The sequence below is a fragment of the Tupaia chinensis genome, unplaced genomic scaffold, assembly GCF_000334495.1.
Source record: "Tupaia chinensis unplaced genomic scaffold, TupChi_1.0 Scaffold140356_1, whole genome shotgun sequence".
NCBI lineage: Eukaryota > Metazoa > Chordata > Mammalia > Scandentia > Tupaiidae > Tupaia > Tupaia belangeri.
In genome coordinates, this window is record NW_006200233.1 from 720765 (window position 1) to 731815 (window position 11051).

Consider the following 11051-nt stretch of genomic DNA (forward strand, 5'->3'; position numbering starts at 1 on the left):
CTCCCTTTTTTTTGGGGGGGGGGATAAAAATAATTATTCAATTACTTTTATTAATTGTTATTATTATTTAAATTTGCAATAGGGCATGTGCGCTCACGGGGTGGGGGGCGGGGGGGCGATTCACCTACCGGCTTCTGGCTCAGAAAAAGGAAGGATTCCGGAGCCGCGCAGAGGCAGGCCTCGTGATTGACAACCCAGCCTCGGAAGCAGGGAGGGCAGCGCCGTCCCCGCGGTGGCCACGCGGGGAGGAGCTGTGGGGCCAGGCGCTCGCCTAGGGACCTGCGCCGACAAGGAGTCAGGCGGAAAGCATTCGCAAGACTTTCCCTGTCCCGGGGCTGGTGGGTCTGGATCTGTTGCCGATGTGTTCTGTTCGCGAATTGAAATTAATCAGCGTTTGGGAGTATCGCTCGAACAAAGCGGGTCAGTGAAACCTACCGGGCACACCATCGGTGCAGCTGTGAGAGCAGGGAGCGCTCCGAGGACAGGTCCAGGGGGGTGAGCTGAAATGCACGTTTTGCAAAGATTCTTCCCTCAGCAATGTGGCCTGGGGCTCTTATCTCCGCCTAGCACGTTGGGGCGGGGTGTCAAAGCCCTGACCCCGCCAGATTTCTTACCTTCGGGAAAGACGGAGTGTGCGAGCTCGGCCTCAGGCGGATCGAGTGAGACACCACCTGTCTGGTAGTACCCTAGGAGTAGCCGGGCTGCGATCCGTGGCCTGGAGCCAGCGCCGTCACACGGGACAGTCACACCCCACAGGCCAGGGACCAGGGTCTGCAGAGAACTCCTGGAAGGCAGAGGGTGGTCTCCCCGAGCGCAGTCTTTCAAGCAAGTTGAAGCTGAGCAACGACTCACAGAAAGCTGTGAACCCTCTCCTGGGCACCTGCCATTGGTTCTGCCCCACACATCGGGAGTCAGAGCGGGTGCCAGCCCTGCGGGCAGGGACCAGCAAGGAGCGAAGGCAAAGGCGAGAGACCACACAGCTGCCATGTGCAGGGACACGGAGCAGGGTCCGCCCCAGCGGCAGTTTCATGGTCAGCTCAGCTAGGTCACGAGTCCAGTGATCAACAGAACAGGAATCCAGACAGCTGCAGGGGATGTGCTAACACCTGCAGCCAGCCCGCCTGTACAGGACGTGTTCCTTATGAAAATATACTCACCGACTCACTCTCCCAGCGCAGGGCCAGTGGCGCAATGGATAACGCGTCTGACTACGGATCAGAAGATTCCAGGTTCGACTCCTGGCTGGCTCGGGAAATACAAGCTTACCTTTTTTCCTCCCTTCCTGACCTTCTAGGAGCTCAGTAACGGAAGACAACGGTACAAGGTGGAGTTTAACGGAGTCATGGGAAACAGGAGGGCCCCAGCCGCAGCCTCCGCTTCCTCGCCGCGCAAGTCCCAGGCCGACGGTGCGGCGGCCCCATGCACGCGGACCGAGCGAGACGCACACAGCCTTGCCAGCCGCGTCGGTCCGTTTTGGCCGAAGAATGAGCTGGAATCCACGATGCCAAAGAGCAGACCAGACCGCCCGGGCCGTGGGCGCCTCGCCGGGCGGGGCCGAGGCCCGCACGCCCGTCCCGCCCTGACCCAGCTCGGCCTTCCCCGCGGCGCCTGCTGGGCGGTGAGCGCGCGGGCAGCCAGAACAGGCGGCGGGGAGCAACAGTTACCGCCGGTTTCCGTAGTGTAGTGGTTATCACGTTCGCCTCACACGCGAAAGGTCCCCGGTTCGAAACCGGGCGGAAACAAGTGGTGTTGTCTTTATGTTTCGCAGACAAATCGATTTTTTAAACCTGTCTTTGTGTTTCGCGGACAAAACGATTTTTAAAACCTGTCTTTACCGGTTTTGAACCCGCCCTCCGCGCCGCCCACACGCGTCTGCCGCTGGCTGGAGAAATACAATAAATTAAACTTCAAAGTGTAGGTTGTGGCCAAAGAAGCTCCAAAGACACTGCCACTAGGCCCATTTCTGAGTGACGGCGTGCCTGGGCTGGGAGCAGCATGCTGTGGAGGGAAAGACAAGCCCTTCTACATTTTTGTCACTTTTCAAGAAAAGTTTAACCTTTGATATTTTGTGACCATTGTCACCAAAGCTTTTAGTCTGCTCTAGCTTCAAAGTGCTGGTACTGGGCCCCTTTCCAAAGGCCCTGTTTCTGAGCAGACCCAGGTCACTGACCTCCCCTGCTCAGGACGCCCTCCTTCTTTGGGGAACTGAACTCTGGCTGGGTTTGCCCTTCCTCTCCTTGTTTGGGTGCCCCCCTCCTCCCTGTGTCACTTCCCACCAACTGTGGTCTTGATTTACTTCATGGAGAATCTCACCTTGAAATGATTTCATGATTCATCACCTTTAGTTTGAAGCCCTCTGAGTCTGGCAGTGAGATCCGCCTGCCCTCCTCCTGCCCTGGCGTGATCACCTCTCTGCCCACAGAACTCGAGCTCTTACACTGCCAGCCCTCTGTCACCTGGTAGGCCATGTGTGTGGAGAAAGAGCACCTACAGAGCTCGGGACCATCCACCCCTTCAGGGCCCCAGTGCAGGTGTAGGAACGCCCACCCTCTGCGGAAAGAACTGCCTGCAGCACCATCGAGGGTGTAAACCTCCTTCAGGCCTAACAGCAGCGCTCCCCAGGACGTGCTGTGCGAATCAACCCATGAATCTGCTCGCTTGGACTAGAATGTGATTTGAGGCGCTTTCACTACAATTCCAAGACAGAGCTGGTCATTCACGAAATGGCCAGTAACTTAATTAGCACAGACATTTAGGTGCACGAGGGTCTGCTTTGAGACAGGACTAACCGTATTACATTAGTTCTCACGCTCCCCCAAATTTGATCTCTGCAAACACAGCAAGTGCACGTATGTAGATGTGTGTGTATATTACAAGTAATGGCTGTACGTGTAGACAGAGGCCATGCCCCTACAAGCACATGCGGATGGACCCTGCACGTAGAATGCATCCAGCTGAGAGCTAGCAGCAAGGGTGGTACATAACAGATCCCTGTCTCAAACCTGCCACCTGCAAGCCCAACACAGCACTGAAAACGAAGCCACTCGGAGGCTGTGCCTGTGAGGGGTCCCTAACCACCTCCCAGCAGCACACTCGGGCATCCGGATGGGGACGAGGAGCAGAGGAAGCTGTCTGATGTAAGCTTGGTTTCAGCTGCCTTTGAAGAAAAGGAAAGTGGAAGAGAGGTTTGTAATGAATTCCACTCTGCTTTTCTTGGCAGGTCTCCAGCTGGTTCCTTATCCCCGTCACCGGGTTAAGTATCTGACAAGCGTCTGACGCTAAGTTTCTTCTACCGGGAAAGGTGATGAATGTCGCCCCATTCACTATCCCACAACTTTGTTGGATAGATGAAAGATAGCTTCGTTTAAGCATTTAGCAGGTCTGAGTTTCGGAGGGAAAACTCGGTTTCAAAGAATTGGGGAGAACTATACAGGGGACACGTTCAGGGCTGGGGATGTAGCTCAGTGGTAGAGCGCATGCTTCGCATGTATGAGGCCCCGGGTTCGATCCCCGGCATCTCCATGCCTCCTCTCCGTTTTTGAAAATATCAAATTACTATAATTTGTATTTGTTGTATTGGTCACCTTAGCGCTCTTTTAGCCGCTATATAGAAAGAAGGGAGTATGTTACCGAAGGGGACAAGATTTACTTTGAACCACATAAAAATATCTACCGGGACGTTTAAAAAAAGAAATACCTGCGAGAGAGATGACGGAAGCGACCTGGAAAATAGCCCGAGCCCATCAAGTAATGGCTTATTGTAGTATATCGTTGGCCTTTTGGGCGGAAATCATCTCGGCTTGAGAACACAGGAGAGAATATTGTTATTCCTGAGGGCTACGGAACGAAAAATAATAGGACAAATATTGTAAAAACTGAAACTCAGCTGGATGCAGGTGAATTCAGTTGCTTGAAACCTTTCGCAACGACAAAAAAAAAAATTTTTTTAAAGACATTCTTGACACATTTTGAAAGAACTTGGGCCAGCGTTGGCCGGTTAGCTCAGTTGGTTAGAGCGTGGTGCTAATAACGCCAAGGTCGCGGGTTCGATCCCCGTACGGGCCACGTGCGATTTACTTTTCCTACAACTCGTCCACTTTTTCAAAGTTGGGAAATCGAGCCTTCCAGGGACTATAGCTGCGACAAGGACTGCTGTTCCTCCGTGCTTACTAACACTGCGTCCTCGGGAAGCCCTGACGACCGACCTCCGTAAGCCGCGGTGGTGAAGAAGCTTGCCCGGTGGAAACGGAAAAGTCACCAGGCTGTCCCGTGCCCTGAGTAGTCTGAAAAGAGGCTGCGCTCTTGACGTGCGGGGTCGGGCGAGACGCGCTCCCGGGTTCGCACTCAGCGAGGGCTTCCCGGAGAAAGCGTTCTCCCGCTACCTCGGTCTTTCGGGCAGAAAGGACCGGCCCCTCCCAGGCTGCCCGCCCTCCGTCTCCGGACGCCACGAGCCTCTGTCGCTCCATCTCTTGATGCGCCGAGTCTTGACTCAGTCATTTCCCCGGAGCCGCCGTAGCGCCCTGATGCGTGCCCGCCCTGTGCCTCGTCGGCCCGCGACTTCGAGTTCTCGCCGGCTGTCCCTGCTTTGGAGGAACACACCGAGCTAACGACGCGAGCGCCACCTGCTTTTGGAACCCGAGACCCGCCCGCTCAGGCCCGGGCCGACCCTGCTCGGGAGTTCGGGCGCGGGCCGCAAAGCAGCTTATGTTTGGGGCGTCGCCTCGGGGGTCCCTGGGAGGTCTGAGGAAACCAAGCGAGTAACACCAGGAATCTGCATTTTCAACAAACGCCGCGCTGCTTCTCTTGCAAAGGACGAGTCAAGCGCCCTCTGAAAATCGAGCCTTGATACCGTCCGGGGAAGGCCAGGAAGTCGTGGGAGCCACGCCGACCGGTTTTTCTTTGGAAACGCCCGAAACTTGGGTGGCAGACATGCACGCGGAAGGCAACGCCAGGAAGGAAGGAAACCAGGGCAATTCCGTAAATATTTAATTCATCGAAAAGGGGCTTTCCTACCGCGTGGCTCGTTGGTCTAGGGGTATGATTCTCGCTTAGGGTGCGAGAGGTCCCGGGTTCAAATCCCGGACGAGCCCAGTTTTGTTGCCCCCTCCCCCTTTCCCACTGGGTTTCCGCCCTATGTAATGTGCCGAATTTGCACGAGCTAAACAACCAGCCACCTGAGGTTTAAACTACCCCAGTGTTCATTAGGCTCTTGCGGGCTTGGTTGTGCATATTCAAAATTGAGACTAGGGCTTTTCTTTTCTTTTCTTCTCTTTTTTTCAGGGGCTTTTCAATTTTCAATTTTCCATCAGCTCCGAAGGGACTGTTGCAAAGCTCGAGTGCCGACACCACGCCGTGGCCCTCTGGGACGTATAGGAGGGCCGTGGCCACGCGTAGTGTCGTCCACCCCTCATTCACCACATCGCAGAGTGGATTTAAATGGAAGATCACAGGGTCACCGTGTCAGGAACCTTGCGTGAATTCTCGCGACTGTCTCTTGGCCTCCTCGCTGGTTTGTCCTCCAGGGCTCGCTGCGACGAGGACGGCGGGCTCCCGAGCAGTGAGTGCCCGGCTCCTCGGCTCTGCTCCGTGCTCAGCGGACTGCCGAGTGCACGCGCCAGCAGGGGTCTGCGGCGTCCGGTGCTCCGCGACTCTGCGGTCAGCGGGAAATAACCCTGCCACGCCCTCCGGCCTGTTCTAGAGGCACCAGACTCGCGGTGGCGGCGCGTGGCCGCAGTCCCCGCTGCTCTGCGTGTGCCTTGGCGATCGAGGACCTCCGACGAGCACAGGGGCCCGGAAGGAGGGTACACCGCAGACGTCTTCGGGCCACGTGCTGCCTCCCCGGCTCCCGCAAGGGCCGCGGCGCTCCGTGGGTAGTGCTCGGCGCCCTGTGGGCACCCGGATCCGGAGACCCCGCGCGGCAGTGGGAACAGCGGGTCCCGACTCCGCGTCTGGAGGGTGCGCGGCCTTTGGGCTTTTGGGGCGCGAGCGCGAGAAGGGGGCGCACGCTGAGGTTTCGGGGGACATCTGGGGTCTTCGAGCTCCCTGGATTTTGTCCACAGAACGAAAACGAACCATCACTAGAGTCTGGAATCCATGACAGTAGTGCCGAGTCGGGGGGCTGCCGAGCCAGCGCACGGTACCCGGCCTGGCGAGGCTCCCCGCGAAGCACGGGCCGCTGGAGACTCAGGGCAGAGGCGACCAGGGCGGGGTCTCTGGACAGAGGGACGTGGCATTTCCGCGGGCGGAATGGGACAGCCTGGGCTCCGCAGCACCACTCGGAACGACGCTCGATGAAAATGCAGGGTTGTTTATTTCCGGACGTTTCCTCTAAATATTCGGGCTGAGCGTAACTGAGACCACGGAGGAGGAAACACTGATAAAAAGGGCTGTCTTGTCAGCGAGCTGCTTTTAAAAGTTAGACATTCTCCTAATTTGTTTGAAGTAGTGTCTAACCTGTAGCCCGGCTAGCTCAGTCGGTAGAGCATGAGACTCTTAATCTCAGGGTCGTGGGTTCGAGCCCCACGTTGGGCGCTCCCTTTTGACTCACCGGCTATTTATCTTGATTTGTGTGTGTAGTTTTTTGCTCCATAATCACTAAAGCAAGGTTCCCTCTCTACTGCCAAGCGACATGAATACGGGTGGGCACTCTGGAGTCTAAGCCTCGCGGGAGCGGCTGCGCATGCCAGGCTCTGAGGGGTCGCGGGGGGCTCGGGGACCGCAGCCTTCCGTCCCCTGGCTGGGACGTGTTCTCCCGCCTGCGGAAGAGTGGAGTCGGCCGAGAAGGCTGGCTACCGCAGGCGTCGCTTCCATAAGGAGGGGCGCGGGCTCCGCTTGGTTAACACGCTCCCTGGCCGACCCCGAAGCACGGGGCGCGCCGTCGCCGGTGTCAGATGCAGGGGGAGGTGAGAGGTGCTGGAAGGAGGAAGTCGCAGGCGGCGTCCCTGAGCACCGGCACCGCACGGGCAGAGGCTCGCGGGCGCCGAGGTCCGCGGAGGGCGTTGGGAGTGCTGACTCCACGCTCGGGCCACACAGTGCCTGAGTGGAAGGGGAGCTGAGTTTTATTTTATTTTAATTTTTTATTATTTTTTAAAATTATGTTTGCTATAGGGCGCGTGCGCTCGCCAGACAGAGAGAGACAGAAAGACAGAAAGCAAGAAGTCACCCCCCAGGGGGCATGGCCACGTCTCAATCCCTTCTGGGAGGTGAGGTGGTTTTTTTTGGGGGGGGAGGTGAGTTTTAAACACGTCGCCCTCGGTCTCGCGTCCTTGCACCTCGTCCGCGCGGTCGGAGGCCCACGAGGGCACGCGGTTCCCAGCCACCCCTCCTAGGCTGCAGGCAGCCACCAGCCGCCCCACCCCACGCGCGGAGCAAGGGAGCAAGTGGCAGACCCAGCAGAGGGACTGTTCGAGCGTGAGGCCGGGGACCGGGCGGGCCTCAGGCCGAGGGCGCACGCACAGCAAGCCCGGATTCCACAGCGAGCCATGGCAGTCCGGGGGCCTTCGGAGGCCGAGCAGCCGAGCAGAGGAAGCAGAATTCGTTCGCAGAGCAGCTTATCCGAAAACCGGGACGCACCAGAGGCTGTGGTCATTGTGTCCTCTCTGTAACTGCCCCAACCCCAACAGCACCGGCTGGTGTTTTGGCCACAGGCAGGCCGAGTCGGGGCCAGGCCTACGCATCGACGCTCTCCGTTCTCACTTCCGCCCTGGTTCTGCGGCAGAAGGCTCCCTTGCCCAGTGCGTGGGTGGGCTTAGGCCGAGGCCAGCCCTGGCCTGAGGACCCCCACCAGCAGCCCAGGCCTGGAGGCTCAGACAGGCGAGGGCACTTCCAGGCCTGAGAGACGGGAGGTCACCGGCTTCCCTCTGCCTCCTGACTTCTGCAGTAAAGCCGGGCTACGCGCAGCGCTTCCTGGACGGCTGGGGAAAGGACTTGAGCCAGTCTACAAAGCGATCGGAACAGGGCAGCACCCCGCGCTGCATGCTCCCACCAAGGGGAGAATCCCGAGGTGCCAGGTGAGCAAGGGGACCGATATTTACTTGTGTCATAGAAAGGAAGTGAAAGGAGCGGAGACCTACTGACTGACCTGTGTCCAGGTGTCCTGAGACTGGCGGCTTGTCACTTAAAGCGGGCCTAGCAAAGCGAAGACAGGCAGTGTCTGTTTTTCTTTTCATTTGCTATAGGGTGTGTGCACTTGCCAGACACACACACAATCGCTGGTCCCCTATTCTCCTCTCGGGATTCTCAGCAAGCACACACACGCGCCTGGCGTGTTTTCCTAGCCTCTGGCGTGTTTTCCTAGCCTCTGGGGCCCGGACTCCAGCTGTGTACTGGCTGTGTGGGATCCAGCGCGCTAACCATTGGACCACATGCTGGTGCCCCAAAACAGTATTTTGTCAATACATGTGTGTTATTTTTTCAAAGAGTTGCAAGCTTGGCAGGACAAATACTTTTTTAAAAAAAAACATTTATTTGTTTCTTCCAAGAGAGGGAGAAAGTGCCTGACAGTCCCCCCCTGGAGATCCACCACAGCTGCAGCCAGCCCAGGTTGCTCCAGGGAGACCCCAGCCCTCCCACAAGGCCTGGGCCTGGGCCTAGCAGAGCACTGCAATGCGGCTGGCCACTGCCAATATGCGCTGTGCTTAAGGAGGAAAGTCTTGTCAAAAGACAAACTTCTGGACTAGCAGGTGGCCTGGAGGCCAAGGAGGCTGGATCCCAAGTGCCCAGAATCCTGAGAGAAGGGAGAAGAAGGGACTGCCCCATGGTCATGACCTTGGGAGGGGACATCTCACTTTCGTTCTCTCTGATGAGCACATGCATCCTACTACAAACACAACAAATGTCGTTTTAGACTGACTCTTATGCGACTCATGAGTCAGGGCACCCTCCGTTCTGCCATGGCCCCACTGGGGTGGGAAGGACAAGCAGAACATAGAAACCCACCCTAGTCTCTCCCGTGGTACTTTATTGAAAGGGGTAAAGCAAGCCGGACTTCCTCGTTGTTGGCCAGATAGCTTGGAATCTCCTGTCTGCAGGAAAAGCTGTTCTGTTGGGCGTGTGTCTGCTGTTTCAAACTCGGGTTTGCTTGCAGGGCAGTCTGCAGGAGGGCCCCTGGCCTTGGTCAGGGCTGTGGAGGCCCATGTAGGAGCTCTGTTCAAACGAGGGTGGCCTGTGGGGGACAGTCCCTTTCATAAACTGTATTTGTAGATACTACGCTATGGGACACATCTGAACAAGACACTGTGCATGCGATGCACTGGGCAATGCGGGGACTCTGCAAACGTTCTTCTCCACGGTCACTTCTCGCCAGCAATGCCGTGGAGTCTCCGCAAATCTATGGTTCCATATTCCCTGAAGAAAAGCAGGAATCCTCATGTTAAGGCTTTGTAACTCTTCTTGTTTCTAAAAAAGTCTTTAAAAAATATGTAACTAAATTAGCCTTGTAACTGGAACGAGTCTTTTAAAAATTCTTTGGGGCTAGGAGAGGCATGGAGTCGCCACCTCAGTTCCGGCCCAGTCTCTAGTGGGGTGCCCACATAGGAGGGAGAGCTGGAGAAGAGGGACACCCCCAGGAGGAGTGACACCCTCAGGAGGGGCTTTCTCTCCTCTGTCTCTGCACCTCTCGCGGTGATCTGCGTTGTTATACAGGCTGATGCCAATTAACCCTTCCAGTTTCCTTTTGAAGTGTTTCATTAAGCCCATTTTCCTCCCCCCTCCCTTTTTAGTTCTCGCGTTAAAATCGCAGATTGTAGTATTTCAAGTCCACTTATAAGCGCAGGTCAAAATGAGTTATGTAAATTCATTGCCCCGAGTCTTCTCGTTCACTGTGTCTCCTCACTTTGTCTGACACTCTGCAAACCGTGTCCAGGGCAGAGCGCCTCGGGTGCCGTTGGGTTCCGAGGGTGCGGGACCACTAAAGCACGTGAGCGACCGTCAGAGCACGGGTAACCAGGACAGGCGGGCTCCCGCCTGCGCAGAGATGGCATCCCCAGCGGGAAGGCCGGTGCGCGTGGGTCCTTCGATAGCTCAGTTGGTAGAGCGGAGGACTGTAGTGGGCCTTCATCAGGCATCCTTAGGTCGCTGGTTCGAATCCGGCTCGAAGGAATTCCCGTTTTTTGCCCGTTTCCATTCCACCTTGAAAGCGCGGCCCAGGGTCCCACCCACTCATTCCTCCCCCAAACCCAGTGGAAACCTGTTTCCGCCATGCAGTTCTCTGCATCGTGAAAATGATTTCTTCGCGCCGAGTTTGAATACGCGTGGTCAGACCTCAGCCCTGTATTTTACATATTGCAGATCGCTGAGAAACCCCGAGCCCTGACGAGCGAGCAGAGCCAGGCGCATAGCGAGGGGTTCCGAGAGACATATCCCCACCCAGCGCGGACGGCGGGCGGGGGCGGCGGCCGCGGCGGGGGCGTCCGAGTCCGCCGCCGGCTGCACCAGATTTCTCGCCCTCCTCCTTTAAAGCGCTTCCGCGCAGTTTGCATCTCGGGCTGAGACGATTTGCAGACTATCAGGACGACCTGGGGAACTTTTAGAGCTCCTGCGCGCGGGCCACTTTGGAGGTGATATGCGGGTTTGGATGATTTTAAAACCTCCCCCGGTGATTTTAATGTGCTGTGAGGTTTGAAAAATACTGATAGAACAGAACTGAGATTTTAGGAGAAAATAATTTACAGGGAAAGTGGATAGGATGTCCTACCCGCGTGGGAGTTTTCAGAATGTAGCTATCCCACCGAGCGGTAGGACATTTTTAAATTTTGTGCCAATCTCTTTACAAAATGTTGATCCGCTCATACCCTGTCTCCGAATCGTGGTTCCAGACAAGGAGGAAGAGTCGCGGTAAGGTTCCGGATCGGCGGAACGAGAGAGATTGGGCGGAAGTGGCGTAGCCTGAGCATGGCAGGCTGCAGCCCTGGCCGCAGCCTCGCTAGGCTTCGAAACTTCCCCTCGGAGCAGATGCGCCCTGGCCGCGGGGTGCGGGCGCGCAGGCGGGCCTGGCGGGGCGACGGGAGCTGGGCGAGCCTGGGGAGCTACGCTGGGGAGACCGGAGACCGGTC

At 56.9% G+C, this 11051-nt stretch overlaps 7 non-coding genes across 7 annotated transcripts; all 7 read left to right on the plus strand.

Moving 5' to 3' along the window:
- The first annotated feature begins 1177 nt into the window (after positions 1–1177).
- Positions 1178–1250, plus strand: TRNAR-ACG (transfer RNA arginine (anticodon ACG)). The gene has a single exon. It is a non-coding gene; the product is annotated as a tRNA-Arg (tRNA).
- Positions 1251–1669: 419 nt separating this feature from the next.
- On the plus strand, positions 1670–1742 carry TRNAV-CAC (transfer RNA valine (anticodon CAC)). Its single transcript has one exon. It is a non-coding gene; the product is annotated as a tRNA-Val (tRNA).
- A 1708-nt stretch (positions 1743–3450) lies between these two features.
- On the plus strand, positions 3451–3522 carry TRNAA-CGC (transfer RNA alanine (anticodon CGC)). The gene has a single exon. It is a non-coding gene; the product is annotated as a tRNA-Ala (tRNA).
- A 469-nt stretch (positions 3523–3991) lies between these two features.
- TRNAI-AAU (transfer RNA isoleucine (anticodon AAU)) lies at positions 3992–4065 on the plus strand. The gene has a single exon. It is a non-coding gene; the product is annotated as a tRNA-Ile (tRNA).
- A 953-nt stretch (positions 4066–5018) lies between these two features.
- TRNAP-AGG (transfer RNA proline (anticodon AGG)) lies at positions 5019–5090 on the plus strand. The gene has a single exon. It is a non-coding gene; the product is annotated as a tRNA-Pro (tRNA).
- A 1368-nt stretch (positions 5091–6458) lies between these two features.
- On the plus strand, positions 6459–6531 carry TRNAK-CUU (transfer RNA lysine (anticodon CUU)). Its single transcript has one exon. It is a non-coding gene; the product is annotated as a tRNA-Lys (tRNA).
- Positions 6532–10009: 3478 nt separating this feature from the next.
- TRNAY-GUA (transfer RNA tyrosine (anticodon GUA)) lies at positions 10010–10098 on the plus strand. Its single transcript is given in 2 exon segments — positions 10010–10046; positions 10063–10098. It is a non-coding gene; the product is annotated as a tRNA-Tyr (tRNA).
- The last annotated feature ends 953 nt before the right edge of the window (positions 10099–11051 follow it).